This window comes from Elephas maximus, chromosome 7 (assembly GCF_024166365.1).
Source record: "Elephas maximus indicus isolate mEleMax1 chromosome 7, mEleMax1 primary haplotype, whole genome shotgun sequence".
Taxonomy (NCBI): domain Eukaryota; kingdom Metazoa; phylum Chordata; class Mammalia; order Proboscidea; family Elephantidae; genus Elephas; species Elephas maximus.
In genome coordinates this window covers 136,259,625-136,276,332 of record NC_064825.1, presented here as the reverse complement: position 1 = coordinate 136,276,332, position 16,708 = coordinate 136,259,625, and the positions used below count along the sequence as shown (strand labels likewise).

Sequence of the window (16,708 nt, the reverse complement as noted above, 5' to 3'; positions counted from 1 at the left end):
CAGCCTTGCCCAGGAGCAGGGAGGAACATGGGGTCAAGCATATCAGGACTGGGCAGGCTGAGGCTCCTGCTATAGAGCAAAGTGAGGAGTGGGGTATCCATGTTACCCCCTGCCCCCCAGACCTTTTGCTGTTCATTACCCTGACCCACTGATTTTGACCAGGGACCTTCTGGTATACTGGATGCAGGCTGTGCCCAAGGGAGAAGGTCAGCAGTGTGTTGGGGACACCATCTCTTTTTTCCATTGGCTGCTCCCCTAAACGACCCTGTTCCTTCTTGATGCTCCTGGGCTTGATGCAGCGGGGTGGTGGAGGTTTTGCCCACAAATCTCTGAAATGAGTCAGAACAGACCGTTCATTACCTTCCCTCTAAAAACACTCTGTTCCCTGGGCTGAAAATTCACTCTCTACTGGTGTCCTCCAACAAATTTTGCCTATCGCCATTATCAGTAAATCCCACCAGGAGATCTCTGTGAGATCCATTGATCATAAGATGGAGGTGCTTCGATTTCAAGATAAACCTGGTCCAAGGTCAAGGAATGGGCAGCCTCTACAAGCTGGAAAAAGACAAGGGAACAGACTCTCTCCTCCGGAGCCTCCAGAAGAAACAGTCCTTCAAACCCCTTGATTTTAGTCCAGTGAGACCCATTTCAGACTTTTGACCTCTAGAACCGTGAGACTGGAAATGTGTATTGTTTTAAGCCACTAAATTTGTGAGGACTTGTTACAGCTGAGAGAGGAAGCCAATGCAAATTTCCTTGGGTATTATTTTGATTATGGGTATAACGGTGCCATTGGGGTCCACGTGGTTAACACATTTGGCTGCTAATTGAAAGGCTGAAGGTTTGAGTCCATCCAGAGGCAAAGGCCTGAAAATCTACTTCTGAAAACTCAGTCATTGAAAACCGTATGGAGCACAGTTCTACTCTGACACACGTAGGGTCACCATGAGTTGGAATCGACCCGACAGAAACTGATATTGCTATTAAAAAGAGGAAAATGTGGGCTTCTGTCCAACATGGCATCATAGACAGAAGCACCACGTCATCCCTCCACAGCAAAGACCTGAAAAACTAAGTAAAACAGAGACAAACGTCATTCCTGGAAGCTGAAGTGCCAAATGAAGAGACAGAGAACTCAGTCAAGCACTGAATGGAATAAGAAACGGACAGAGGACGGAGAGCGAGGAGAGATACATGTGGAGGGCCCCATCAGCTAATGCAGCATGGATCCGCTATCTTGGACTCCAGTCAGGGATCAGCAGACAGGGAGCACAGGAAAGCAGCTTCGTGGAACTCCCAGCAGGAGGCAGAGCACCTGGTAACCATCAACACACAGCTTCCCACCCCCCTTTCTCTCCCCGCTGCTCTACCTCCGAGCTTGCTGGCTCACTGCAGTGGCTCAGCTGGCCAGGAAGTGCAGCGTCCATGCCGCTTGGGTTCACCCCTACCCCCACATTGGAGATTAGTGGTTAGGGAGTACAGGAAAGCAGCTTCATGAGGTTCCCAGCAGGAGACAGAGCACCTGGTAACAAGAGATATACGCTTTCCTAGTCCCCGCCTTCTTCCCCCCACCCACCTTTGGCCTCCTCTGCTTCCCACCAGCCACAGTCTTGGCCAGGAGGCAACTGCTGCGGCAATTGCTTGGATTTGCCCTGCCCACACTGACTGAGCCCCTGAGCTGGTGTTGGTTCTTTCCGTCTCTTTTGGTTTCTTCTGTGCCTCCTACCACCACCCTCTCCTTTCTCTGCAAAACATGGCTCCATGTTCCATCTTTGCTTCTTCTTGAAAGGTTGTGAAGCCACGCTCTACAGGGGAATCGCTCCTCTGGCCCATGACACCAAGCTGGTGGGATCCCTGGGACTTTTTTTTCTTCTTTCTTGTTTTGCTTCTTTCTGTTTTGTTTGTTTTCTTTTTCTTTTCAATGCTTGGGAGCCCCTTCTAGCCAGGCTGTACTGCATGGCTTAGGAGCCACTCCCCCAATCTGGGTAGCTGCATAGGTGGGATCCTTGCTGGCATCTTTTTTTTTTTTCTTTCTTTCTTTTCTCTCTCTCTTTCCCTTTCTGTCTGTCTTAATTTCTCAGTTCTCATCTCTCTACACTTATCTTCTTTTCCTGTCTCCTGAATACCTGGTGCTGTGTGACATCTATACTGCCTCTATCCAGGCTATACTGCACAGCTGGGGAGCCACTTCCCTGGTCTTAGCATACCCACTAGTGGGGCTCTGGGACTTCTCTTTTTTCCCCCCAAAATTGTAACTAGTTATTTATTTTTTCTTCTTCCCTTTTTGCTTATCTCCATTTCTCAGTCTCTCATCTCTCCACTCCAATGGCAAGCTCCCTTAGCACTCTTTTTTTTTCCTTTCTCTTTCTTTGCTTCTTTGTTTTTGGCTCCTCTTTTTCTCTCCTCTTTCCCATACCCCTATTTGCTTCACACATCACAACCTCCCCCTCCTTTCCTGCCTACCTGCCCTGTGCACTGAACATCATACCCTGAGCAGCACAGGCACATCCTACAGGAACCTGCCCAACACTGATTCCTGGCCCACCCTGTCAGCCCTAGTACATGCCACAAACAACCCATCCCAGCCCCTCCCCTTCAGCTGGACCTGCCCTGCTGCACCATAGCTCAGTGACTGGCCCTGCCTATTGGACAAGGAGGTGAAAAGTATCATGACTACAGACGAGCAAAGAGTGCACAGCCCACCTGCTCAGATATAACCAAATAAAACAAAAAAGCAGGATGAAACAAACAAATCTACAGTTAAGAAGCAAAGAAAATAACTACTGAATGTCCCAAAGACAGCAGACAATATCAAAACATAAAAAACAGGACAGGATGGATCCAGTAAGCATCCAAAATCAAACACCAGATGACTTTCCAGTAGAAGACAAGGCACTAGAACTAACTGACAGGGAATTCAAAGCTCTAATATTCAGAGCAACCCAAGAGTTGAAGCAAAAAGCAGACAAAAATGAGGAAAAAATAGACACAATTTTGGAAAAGGCAGACATATTCATGGAAAATACAGGCAAAAAAAAAAAAAAAAGGAACAATTCAGGAAAGTAATACAAGAACAAAATGCCAAAATAAATTCACAACTAGAAATCATACAAAAACAACAATTAGAAATCCAAAAGATAAACAATAAGATTTCAGGAATGGACAGTGTCATGGAAGGGCTGAGGAGCAGATTTGAAATGATTGAAGACAGAATCAGTGAAATAAAAGACAAACAGTTGGATACAACTCTATTTGAGGAAAAATCAGGAAAAAGAACAAAGAAAAATAAAGAAACCCTGAGAATTATGTGGGATACAATCAAAAGCAAAAATTTGCGAGTGATCGGAGTTCCAGAACAGGGAGAGAAAATGGAAAACACAGAGAGGATCATTGAAGAATTGCTGACAGAAAACTTTCCTAATATCATGAATGATGAAAAGCTGACCATTCAAGAAGCTCAATGAACCCCATACAGGATAGACCCCAAAAGAAAAACACCAAGGTATATCATAATCACACTTGCTAAAACCAAAGACAAAGAAAAAATCCTGCAAGCAGCTCAAGAAAAACAAAAAGTCACATACAGAGGAGAAACAATAAGACTAAGCTCTGATTATTCAGCAGAAACCATGCAGGCAAGAAGGCAATGGGATGACATATATAAAACCTTGGAAGAAAAAAATTGTCAACCAAGAATAATATATCCTGCAAAACTTTCATTCAAATATGATGGTGAAATTAGGTCATTCCCAGATAAACAGAAATGAATGGGATATGTAAAAACCAAACCAAACCTACAAGAATTATTAAAGGGAATCCTTCAGTCTGAGAATAAACAACAGCAGACCACAGCCTGAATCTAGGACGCAAGATTGTACCAGCCAGATGCCAACCTAGGAAATGAACTCTCAAGGACTATCCAAAACCAAAACACTTGCAACAGGGAACCAGAGAGGTTAATCTGTAAATGACAACACAACAGAACAATAAAAGAGGGAAGAAACAGTGTAGGTATAGAACTTTCTAATGGAGAGGAAGGCAAGACGATAACAAGTAGTAATAGACTGGATCAAACCTAGGAAGATAAGGGTAAATTTCAAAGTAACCACAAAGAAAGTTAACAAACCTACTCACCAAAATAAAGAAGAAAACATAAAGTCTCAATAAAAACAAAATCTACAAAAACAAAAGAAATGAAAAAGAAACCCACAAACAAAAGGAATTCAGCACAGGAGAGTAAGAGGAACAAAGAAAACGTTAGATGAGTCTGTGAAGCACCTCATAACATGGAAGCATCTGGAAGACATTATGCCGAGTGAAATAAGTCAATACAAAACGACAAACATTGTATGAGACCACTACTGTAAAAAGTCATGAAAACTTTACATATAAAAAGAAACAATATTTGATGGTTACGAGGGAGGGGAGGGGTGGGGATGGAAAAACACCTAATAGACAAAAGATAAGTGGAAACTTTGGTGAAGGGTAAGACAGTACGCAGTACTGGGAAGCCAGCACAACCTGTACAAGGCAAGGCCATGGTAACTCCATAGATGCCTCCAAACTCCCTGAGGGACTGAATTGCTCGGCTGAGGGCTGTGGGAACCATGGTCTCAGGGAACATCTAGCTTAATTGGCATAACTGAGTTTATAAAGAAAATGTTCTACATTCTACTTTGGTGAGTAGCATCTTGTTGTTGTTGTTGTTGTTAGGTGCCGTCGAGTCAGTTCTAACTCATAGCGACCCTATGCACAACAGAATGAAACAGTGCCCGGTCCTGCACCATACTTAGAATTGTTGTTATGCTTGAGCTCATTGTTGCAGCCACTGTGTCAATCCACCTCGTTGAGGGCCTTCCTCTTTTCTGCTGACCCTGTACTTTGCCATGCATGATGTCCTTCTCCAGGGACTGGTCCTTCCTGACAACATGTTCGAAGTATGTGTAAGACACAGTCTTGCCATCTTTGCTTCCAAGGAGCATTCTGGCTGTATTTCTTCCAAGACAGATTTGTTCGTTCTTTTGGCAGTCCATGGTATATTCAATATTCTTCGCCAACGCCACAATTCAAAGGCGTCGACTCTTCTTCGGTCTTCCTCATTCATTGTCCAGCTTTCACATGCATATGATGTGACTGAAAATACCATGGCTTGGGTCAGGCACACCTTAGTCTTCAAGGTGACATCTTTGCTTTTCAACACTTTAAAGAGGTCCTTTGCAGCAGATTTACCCAATGCAATGTGTTTTTTGATTTCTTGACTGCTGCTTCCATGGCTGTTGATTGTGGATCCAAGCAAAATGAAATCCTTGACAACTTCAATCTTTTCTCCATTTATCATGATGTTGCTCATTGGTCCAGTTGTGAGGATTTTTGTTTTCTTTGAGTAAAGTCTGGGGTCTTAAAAACCTGTGAGCAGCCATCTAGGATACTCCACTAGTCTAACCCCTTCGGGAGCAAGGAAAAATGAAGAAAACTAAAGACAAAAGGGAAAGATTAGTCCAAAGGACTAATGGACCACATCTACCATGGCCTCCACCAGCCTGAGTCCAGTTCAACTAAATGGTGCCCAGCTACCACCACTGACTACTCTGACAGGGATCACAATAGAGGGTCCCAGACAGAGGTGGAAGAAAATGTAGAACAAAATTCTAACTCAAAAAGAAAGACCAGACTTGCTGGCCTGACAGAGACTGGACAAGCCATGAGAGTATGGCCCCTGGACACTCTTTCAGCTCAGTAATGAGGCCACTCCTGAGGTTCACCCTTCAGCCAAAGATTGAACAGGCCCAGGGAACAAAACAAGACTAAAGGGGTGCACCAGCCCTGGGGCAGGGACTGGAAGGCAAGAGGCAACAGGAAAACTGGTAATAGGGAACCTAGGGTTGAGAAGGGAGAGTGTTGACATGTCGTGGGGTTGTTAACCAATGTCATACAACAATGTGTGTACTAACTGTTTAATGAGAAGCTAGTTTGTTCTGTAAAGCTTCACCTAAAGTTCAATTAAAAAAAAAAAAGAGGAAAATGTGTCTCTTCTTTTACAACATTCAAAGTAATTATTTAAATTGTATGATTGTATTATCAAGATGGAATCCCTGTGTGATGCACATGGTTAAGCACTCAGTTACTAACTGAAAGGTCGGCTCTTCCAACCCAGAGGTGTCCCGAAAGAAAGCCTTGGTGACCTACTTCTGCAGGATCACCACCCCTGGGAACGGTGTGGGGCACAGTTCTACTCTGACACACATGGGGCTGCAATGAGCTGGAATTGACTAGACAGCAACTTTTTTTTTTAATTATCTAGACTATACAAAAATATGACTAATACTGGCTGGTGTTATTGTCTTACTTCCGATTTTAGTGGGTGTGACTTTAAGCATTTTGTAATTTTTAGCAATGAAATCTCTTATTCATGAGTGTATGGTGAAGAGGCCGAATGGAAGAAGCACACAATGAACAAGATTGTTTTGTAGTGACAGAAATTTTTATTGAAAGGAGATTTTATTGCATTTTAACGTACAAATATGGAACTCTATTGGAAAGAAGGGAGCCTCTTGCTCCACTGGGCCGGGTTACGTGGTGGTAGGAAGAAGTGGCGTGGATGAGGTCGGGGTGTTGCTTTTGATGAGCCTCTGGTAGACCCCTAACATGAGCGCCAGTTCCTGGAAGTGGAAGATAATGGCCACTTGCTTTTTAGAGGGCTGTTGGTGAGCACTAGACCGTGCCCTTGCCTGAAATGAGACTCTCATCACTCAGGTGAATGGTGTTTGATGTGGTGGATACAGGCAAATGCAGAAGGCGGGTCTGCAGGATGCCAGGGGCCTCACCAGAGGTAGCAGATGGGGGAGATCAACTGAGGGCTGGCTATTACATCAGATCTTGCGTTGGCAACAAATAGGGACACAGCAGCTAGACTGGCAGCAGCTGGACTTACAGCAGCTGGACTGGCAGCAGCTGGGCTTGCAGCAAGACTGTCCGCAGCCTGAAGGGCAGAAGCTGGACTGGGAGCAGCCACAGGAGCCATAGCCCCCTTTGTAGCCCCCACAGGAGCCACAGCCCCCCTTGCAGCCCCCACAGGAACCACAGCCCCCTTTGTAGCCCCCACAGGAGCCACAGCCCCCCTTAGAGCTCCCAAAGATGCCACAGCCCCCCTTAGAGCCCTCACAGGAGCCATAGCCTCCCTTGTAGCCCCCACACGAGCCACAGCTGGAGCAGGAACAGGCTGGCACACAGCAGCGTACAGGCTTGCAGGAGCACACAGGCACACAGCAGCTGGAGTCACAGCCCCCACAGCTGGAGCCACAGCCCCCACAGCCTCCAGAACAGCCACAGCAGCCCATGATTCTGGTGAGTTGAGGATGGGTTTGGAGAGGAGCAGGTAGAGAGGAAGGTATTCAGGTGTGGAGCCTCCTGTGCCAGGAGCCATTATATCCTTGCCCAGGTGTCAGGTGTGATATGGGCACATGATTCCTTCCTGGTTCCTGTTTGTGCTGATTGCCTTTGGCCCTGTTATGGCTTGTTTTCCTTTTAGCGGCAGCTCCTAGGGCGTGGTCCCACACCGGCCCTCTCAGGTTTCTAAAATTGGACCTCTTCCCACACGTGTCAATGCTTGTGATTAGAGGCTCAGCTTCAGGATCTCGCAGGTCCCAGGTGTCCCAGGATTTGGTCCTGTGCCTTCCTATCCCATGGTTGCCAGTCTGAGAACTCCCCCAGTGCCGTCGTTTTACTTCTTTAGATTAAGATGTTAGTGCATAACTTTTGTTAAAGGAAAAACTGAAAAATATGTAACAGGAATATTGTCTTATAATCCAGCCATTTAGAGATGACCAGATCCTTGTTGCTGTTGCTTGATGATTGTATGTGTACACATGCAAAGGCTGGGCAAGGAAAAAGAAGACAGAATTGATGCATTTGAATTATGGTGTTGGCGAAGAATATCGAGTGTACCGTGAATTGTCAGCAGAACAAACAGGTCAGTCTTAGAAACAATACAACTGGGTTCCTCCTTAGAAGTAAAGGATGATAAGACTTTGTCTTGCTTACTTTGGGCACAGCATCAGGAAACAACAATCCCTGGAGAAGGACACCATGCTTGGTAAAGTAAAGGGTCGATGAAAAAGATGGAAACCCCCCATGAGATGGACTGACGCTACAACAGTGGGCTCAAACATACCAGTGATCATGAAGGTGGCGCAGGACCCGGCAACGTTTGTCCTGTTCTACACAAGGCCGCCGTGAGTCGGAACTGACAACAGCAACAGCAAGTAATAATTTTATTTCTTTAATATATCCCCAGTTATACACTTTAGGTCTGGACCTAAAATTTTTCCTTTTCTAAATAGTTAACAATTAATTTTCACTCTCACTTTGAAACCGAGGTTTGAGGGATTTTCTAGTTTCTAATTAGTGGAACTGTTTGGTCGTCTTCTTCTTGCTCATTCCTTGTTTGTAAGATGATGATTAGCTAATGGCCCTTGTAAAATTTTTGCTCTGTGAAATTTATTGTGTTTCTTTGTAGTCAAGTAAGTTCTTTGTGAAAAGAATGTATATTCTCTTTTTCTAAGGTAGAAATTACTCTGTATGTCAATTAAATCAAGTTCATCGGTATTGTATTATTCAAGTCTTTTATAACATTACCTGCATTTAATACAGGTTATTTGTCCAATTTTGAAGGAGATGTATTAACAGTTAACACTATATTTTTTCTTTCCAAAATAGTCACTCGTTTTGAGTTCTATTTTGTATATTTGGTCGCTTTGTTGATTTGTGCATTGAAGTTTATAACTGGTATTTTTTTATCATGTCTTTTGTCCTTATGTCATGTCCATTTTCTGTTCTATAATGCTTCATAGCCTGATTCTATTTGTTGAGGTATTAAGTCGGTGAGCCATGAGATAAACTTTTCAGGGAATGCGGGAGAAGGGTCAGGAACAAGAGCCACCACGGATACAGACAGTACCTGGGTAGCGAATGCATTTTGTTCTTACGTCTGTCTTTGCCTTAGTCATCTGGTGCTGCTAAACAGAAATACCACAAGTGGATGGCTTTAACAAAGAGAAATTTATTCTCTCACAGTCTAGTAGGTTACAAGTCCAAATTCAGGGCATCAGCTCCAGGGGAAGGCTTTCTCTGTTGGCTCTGGAGAAAGGTCCTTGTCATCCATCTTTCCTTGGTCTGGGAGCACCTCAGCGCAGGAACCTCAGGCTCAAAGGATGCGCTCTGCTCCTGGTGCTGCCTTCTTGGTGGTATGAGGTCCCCAACTCTCTGCTTGCTTCCCTTTCCTTTTATCTCTTGAGAGATAAAAGGTGGTGCAGCCCAGACCCCAGGGAAACTCCCTTTACCTTGGATCAGGGAGGTGACCTGGGTAAGGGTGTCATAGCCCACTCTAATCCTCTTTAACCACAGGCAGAGATCGTGCTTTACAACACATAGGAAAATCACAAAATGGGGGACAACCACACAGGGCCTAGCCAAGCTGACACATTTTTTGGAGGACACAATTCAATCCATTACAGTCTTTAAGTTGAACTTGTATGTAAGTTGAAACAGGTACGGTTCGTATCTAACTTGAGTTTGTCAAATGCCTGTCTTAGCGTGTAGCATATAGCGTGCCTTTCTATGGATAAAAAACATTATACGCTAGCAGATCACTACAACACCTTTGACGTAATAATACAGCAATAATAATAAAAATGTTTTGATGAGTGTTGCAACGTAGCACCTGTTTGTTATTACAAACCATTGTACGTACCTTGAAATAATAGGCTTTACGGGGGTTGGTTTGTATGTAAGTCAGTCGTTCATTCGCCAGGGACTGCCTGTAATGAAAAATGTATTGGTGGAGAGGAGGGTCATGAGCCAGATGCCGAAATTTCCAGCAAATGGGAGAGTGTAACTGAGGGCTCGGTAGAGAACAGCAAAGGCTGTAAAAGAAATGGTCTGGAAGCCACAAAGAGAAGTGTGAGCACACCTGTGTCCACCTTCAGTCCCTCAGGTTTATCTGAGAGTGTGATAGGCAAGGAGAAAAAAATAGCCTCCCCCTGAGAGGACTTTAGGGGAAATAGGTCCTGCTAGGACGGCCAGGTCTGAGAAGGTAAAGGGACCTCCAGAGAAGAGGCTGAAATACAGGTGTTTTGCAGATGGCAGACTAGAAATTCCTGGAATCCACTGGATGTTTGCTGTTTGTGGATTGAGTCAGAGTAGAGAATATGTAGGACCATGTGTGGGAAAATAGAGGTGTGAGGAACAATGGGATCGACCCTGGTGAAGTATTGGGAGATACAGGTAGTAGCCCTACTGAAAGTAAGCATAGGGCTCAGAGGCCATGTGCGGGTAAGCCAGGTGAGTGCTGGCCTGGACTTTAGGGCATCCCTGAGGGCCCATGTGAGGGATGATCATGCCCTGTGCTTGGTGGAAGTGCAGAGAAGGCAGGTCCCCACTTTCATTCATTCAAAATGTTATGGTTTTGCCACATCAGAGGAGGAAGGGGGGAGGGGCAGGAGGAATAAAGGTGTTTATAGAAAAGTGATCATGCTGCTGGAAACGAAGAGATGAAGGGACCTGTGGGCCAGAGGAACGGCCTCAGTTTTAGCACTGCCATCCAGCACTAGAGAGGCGCTGCTAGGGCCCAGTCTACACGTTAAGTGCTCTCTGTACCTCATTCTTGACCCTCAAAGACATCCTGTTTTATCCACATGTTTTGATGAGGAACTGAGACAGGAGATAAAATTAGATATCACACAGAGAAAGAGGCAGATCTGGAGTTCAAAAGGGAAACATCAGAAGGGTATATTAGTTTTCTTATCACTGTATAACAAATTCCCACAAATGTAGGAGCTGAAAACAACCCCCACGTATTAGCTCACAGTTCAGTTATTCAGGTGTCCAGCACAGCTGGGTTCTCTGCTCAGGGTCTCACGAGGCTGAAATCAAGGGGCTGGCCAGGTTGAATTCTCATCTGGATCTTGGGTTCTTCTTGCAGGTTCGTGTGGTTGGGCAGGACTCAGTTCCTTGAGGTTGTGGGACTTGGGGCCCCACTTCCTTGATGCCTATCGATGTAGGATCATTTTTAGTTTCTAGAGACCATCAGCATTCCTTGCCACGTGAGCCCTGGTCTTCACAGCCAGCAGCTGAAAATCTTCCTCATGTTGAACCTCTTTCGTGCTTTGAATCTCTTTCACCGGAGATAGCCTGGTCCCTTCTGAGGGCTCACCTGATCAGATAAGACCCACTGAGGATAATCTCCCCATCTTAAAGCCAACTGATTAGGAACCTTAATTACAAAATCCCTTCATGGAAGCACCTAGATAAATGTTTGATTGACTAACTGGGAGAAGGTGGGAGGGGGATCTTGGGGGACATCTCAGAATTCTGCTTAAGTGAAAGGGACAGAGTGGTGGTGCCACAATGACTTCCTGCAACAGTCACGAGAACTTGGAGACACGTGGAGCAAGCATGGTATGTGGGGCTTGGCAATGCTGGGTACCAGTTCCTGCCCCGGTAGGCTCGTCTGTACTGATGCAGCCCTGTGCCCCTTGCACCTTGTCCCAGGCAGTACAGGAGAGGATTCCTGGAGATGCAAGGACTCTGACCTCGCTGTGACCACTCCCTTATTGTGGACTCGGGGAAACTAAAGCCAGCGAGAGAACATAGTCGCCTAAGTTTCCCGTGCTGGACAGTGGTGACTAGGGCTCAAATCCTGGTGCCCTGAATCCAAACCCGCTGCACTCTACGCTGGCTCACGCTGCCCCCAAATGTTCCCTTGCCCAGTCTCCAGGGCCGTGGAAGGATATTTGGAAGCCTTTGGGATGGACGGGTGTAAAGTGAATGGTGTACGGGTTATGTATGTACCTGATGTTTGGACATAGGGTTCCTGGAAATGAATTTGACATGAAGCTTATCGTAAGGTGGAGGAATAAAGCTGAAATAAAGAATCACACCATGAGTAGAATTATTATCAGTGAAAGAAATATATTTTATCAAATTGAAATTCAGTTTGATTTAACAGAAAAAGATGGAGCCCATCAGGAAGGATGCCCCCTGCTGGACAGAGCTGAGTTTTGGCAAAGTCGGAGGAAATGGGCTCCATGGGGACTGGGGTCCTGGCTCCTTTTGAGAAGCCAGGTTGCGGATGTTCTGGGTCAGTCACTGGAGACCCAGGACCTGGACAAAGTTCAGGAAGGTGATGTAAACTGCCAGAGTCAGAGACAGCTGACAGCAGAAAGCAGGCATCTCTGAGGTTTAGAATGCGTATTCCCTCAAGGTGAAAGCAGGGACCACCTGTCAGTGGCTCATTGTGCTTGGTACAAGGGGAATGTAGAAGAGAGGGCTGCAGGGGCAAGGGCTGGGTCAAAGGGATGAAGACACCAGGGACCTCATCGCTTGTTGTCTTTGATGGGAATCCCGACATCTGTGGCTGTCACATCAGATCTCGCACTGGCAGCAAACGGGAACACGGCAGCTGGACTGGCAGCAAACGGGAACACGGCAGCTGGACTGGCAGCAAACGGGAACACGGCAGCTGGACTGGCATGGCAGCAGCCACAAGATCTGCAACCCCCACAGGAGCCACAGCCCCCCTTGCAGCCCCCACAGGAGACACAGCTGAGGCAGGAACAGGCTGGCACACAGCAGCACACCAGCTTGCAGCAGCACATGGGCACACAGCAGCTGGAGCCGCAGCCCCCACAGCTGGATCCGTGGCCCCACAGCCTCCACAGCTGCAGCTGCAACCCCCACAGCCCCCGCAGCCCCCGCAGCCCCCGCAGCCCCCGCAGCCCCCGCAGCCCCCTGAGCCCCCACAGCCCCCACAGCCCCCTGAGCCCCCACAGCCCCCACAGCCCCCACAGCCCCCTGAGCCCCCACAGCCCCCACAGCCCCCGCAGCCCCCGCAGCCCCCTGAGCCCCCGCAGCCCCCGCAGCCCCCTGAGCCCCCGCAGCCCCCACAGCCCCCACAGCCCCCACAGCCCCCACAGCCCCCACAGCCCCCTGAGCCCCCACAGCCCCCACAGCCCCCACAGCCCCCACAGCCCCCTGAGCCCCCACAGCCCCCACAGCCCCCACAGCCCCCTGAGCCCCCACAGCCCCCACAGCCCCCTGAGCCCCCACAGCCCCCACAGCCCCCACAGCCCCCTGAGCCCCCACAGCCCCCACAGCCCCCACAGCCCCCGCAGCCTCCAGAACAGCCACAGCAGCCCATGATTCTAGTGGGCTGAGGATGGATTTGGTCAGAGCAGCAGGTAGAGAAGGGAGGTGAAGGAATGTGGAGGCCACCGTTCCAGGGCCCTTATGTCCCCTCTAGGGCCACAGCCTGGGCAGCTGGTCACCTCCCTGTTGTTGTTTATGTCCCTACTCGTGTGTTTATTTTTGTTTGTTTGTGTGTTTAACTCCTTCCCGTCAGCTGCTCCGCTTCCTACCTTCCATACGTGTTGTTTTAGTCATTCACTCTGGTCTTGGGAAGAGATTTGTTATTTGTGTGAATAATGACTTGGATTTTTTAAAAAACTTTAATACATTTTTTTTTAGAGAAGTTTTCAGTTTTCAGGAAAACTACACTGGAAGTACAGAAAGTTCCCACACACCCCGTGTCCCCCTGCGGTCCCCCCTGTTGTCAACGTCTTGCGTCAGTGTGATGCACTTGTTACAACTGGTGAATGAATATTGATCCATTATTATCATCCAAAGGAGCTCTGGTGGCACAGCGGTTAAAGTGCTCAGCTGCTAACCAGAATGTCGGCGGTTTGAACCCACCAGCCACTCTGCAGGAGAAGGACGTGGTAGTCAGCTCGTGCACAGATTACAGCCTTGAAAAACCTATGGGCTGTTCTGCTCTGTCCTGCCTGTGGGGTTGCTGTAAGTCCCCCCAACTCAACGGCGATGGATGTCTCATGAGCTTGCCGAAACTCAGCTCCGTCCAGCAGGGGCCTGCCTTCCTGCTGGGCCCGCTCTTTTTCTGTTAAAACCAAACAGAATTTCACTTCAATGAAATGTATTTCTTTCCCCGAAAGTAATTCTATTCATGTTGTGATGCTGTATTTCAGCCTCATTCCTTCGTTTTACGCCATATTTCATGTCAAATTCACTCCCAGGAACCCCACGTCCAGTCAACAGGTACATACGTAACCCACACACCGTCCACTTTACATCCATCTGTCCCAAAGGCTCCCAAATGTCTTCTATGGCCCTGAAGTCTGGCCGAGGGGACATTTTGGAGTATCAGGAGCCAGGGCAGGGGGCACTGGGTTGGGATTCAGGGCACTGGAGTTTGTGTCCTGGTCACTGCTGTCCAGCAGGGGGATCTTAGGCCACTAGGTTCTCTCACTGGCTTCAGTTTCCCCAAGTCGACAAGAAGGGAGTGGTCATGATGACGTCAGGGTCCTGTTTCTCCAGAAATATGGGGAAGGATTGGCATCTTGATGATACTAAGTCTTGCTATCCATGAAAATGGAATATGTCTCCATTTATTTAGATCTTTTTTTGATTTCTTCCATCAGAGGCTTGTATAGTTTCCCTCATATATGTATTGTATATATCTTGCTAGATTTATACGTATTTCATTATTTTTGGTGCTAATGTAAATGGTGTTGTGGTTTTAAGTTAAAATCCCAGTTGTTCACCGATGATCTATGGGAGAGCAATTAACGTATTAACATCGTATCCTGCAGCCTTGCTATAACTACTCACTAGATTCAGGAGTTTTAGTTGTTGTTGTTGATTATTTGGGATTTTCAACATAGACAATTGTGTCATCTGTGAACAAAGACAGTTTTATTTCTTTCTTCCCAAACCGTACATTTTATTCCCTTTTCCTCTCCAATTGCATAAGCCAGGACGTCCGGTACAATGTTGAATGAGAGTGGTGAGAGGGGACGTTCTAGCTTTGCGCCCATTTTAGGGGAAAAGCATCTAGTTTTTCACTATTAAGAAGGAGGTTAACTGTAGGCTTTTGTAGATGTTCTTTATGAAGTTAAGGAAGTTTCCCTCTATTCTTAGCTTGCTGAGAGTTTTTACTATGAATGGGTGATAGATTTTGGCAAAAGCTTTTTCTTCATGTATTGATATCATACGGTTCTCCTCTTTAGCCTGTCGATGTGATGAATTGTATTAATTGATCCCCAAATGCTGAGCCAGCCTTACTGCCCTGGAATAACTCCCGTGTGGTCATGGTGCACAATTCTTTTTACACATCGTTGAATTTGATTTGCTAATATTTTGTTGGGGATATATGCACCTGTATCCTTTCACCATATTTATTCAATCTGTGTACTGAGCAAATAGTCCAAGAAGTTGGACTATAAGAAGAAATGGACATCAGAATTGGGGGAAGACTCATCAACAACCTGCAATATGCAGAGGACACAACCTTGCCTGCTGAAAGCAAAGAGGACTTGAAGTACTTAGTGATGAGGATCAAAGACTGCAGCCTTCAATATGGACTACAGCTCAATGTAAAGAAAACACAAATCCTTACAACTGGACAAATAAGCAATAACATGATAAACAGAGAAAAGATTGACATTGTCAAGGATTTCATTTTAATTGGATCCACAATTAACAGCCATGGAAGCAGCAGTCAAGAAATCAAACAGCACATTGCATTGGGCAAATCTGCTGCAAAAGACTTCTTTGAAGTGTTAAAAAGTAAAGATGTCACTTTGAGGACTAAGGTGCACTTGATCCAAGTCATGGTATTTTCAATCTCCTCATATGCGTGCAAAAGCTGGACGATGAATAAGGAAGACCTGAGAAGAATTGATGCCTTTGAATTATGGTGTTGGTGAAGACTATCGAATATGCCGTGGGCTGCCAGAAGAGTGAACAAGTCTGTCTTGGAAGAAGTACAGCCAGAGTGCTCCTTGGAAACAAGAATGGCAAGACTTTGTCTCATGTACTCTGGACATGTTATCAGGCGGAACCAGTCCCTGGAGAAGGACATCGTGTTTGGTAAACGAGAGAGTCAGCAAAAGAGAGGAAGACCCTCAACGAGATGGATCGATACAGTGTTTGCAACAATGGGATCAAACACAGCAATGACTGTGAGGATGATGCAGGACTGGGCAGCGTTTCACTCTGTTGTATATAGGGTCGCATTGAGTTGGAACCAACTAGGTGGCACCTAACTACATATTCCTGAGAGAGGTTGGTATATAGTTTTTCTTCCTAGTAATATCTTTGTCTGGTTTTTAAGGTGATGCTGGCCTCATACAATGACTTAGGAAGTATTCCCTCTGCTTATATATTCCCACAAAACAGGTAGAGGATTGTTATTTATTTTTTAAACATCTGATAGAATTCATCAGTGAAACCACCTGGGCCTGGTGCTTTCTCTTTTGGAAAGTTATTAATTGTTCCTTCAATTTCTTAAATAGATATAGGTCTATTCAAATTATCTATTTCTTCTTGTCTGAGTTTTGGTAGATTCTGTCTTTCAAGGAATTGGTCCGTCACAACTAAATTATCCAATTTGTGGGCCTAGAGTTGTTCATAATAATCCTTTAGTATTCTTTTAATGTCCATGCAATCAGTTGTGATGGCCCTTCTTTTATTTCTGATATCAATATTTGTATCTTCTCTCTTTTTTTCTTGTTTAGCGTTGCTAGAAGTTTATCAATTTTATTTAACTTCCCAAGGAATCAGCTTTTAATTTCATTGGTTTTCTTTAGGAATTTCCTGTTTTCAATTTCACTGATTTCTGTTTTGCTTTTAGTATTTG

The 16,708-nt window shown here is 46.0% G+C and overlaps 1 long non-coding RNA gene across 2 annotated transcripts in view; it reads left to right on the top strand.

The window, feature by feature from the left end:
• The window catches only part of LOC126081211 (uncharacterized), a 70,963-nt gene extending 62,499 nt beyond the window's left edge, over positions 1–8,464 (top strand). For both annotated transcript variants that reach the window (XR_007518319.1, XR_007518318.1), the window contains exons 2-3: positions 7,810–7,969; positions 8,052–8,464. This is a non-coding gene — a long non-coding RNA (uncharacterized LOC126081211). The remainder of the gene's footprint in view (positions 1–7,809; positions 7,970–8,051) is intronic.
• Positions 8,465–16,708: the final 8,244 nt, after the last annotated feature.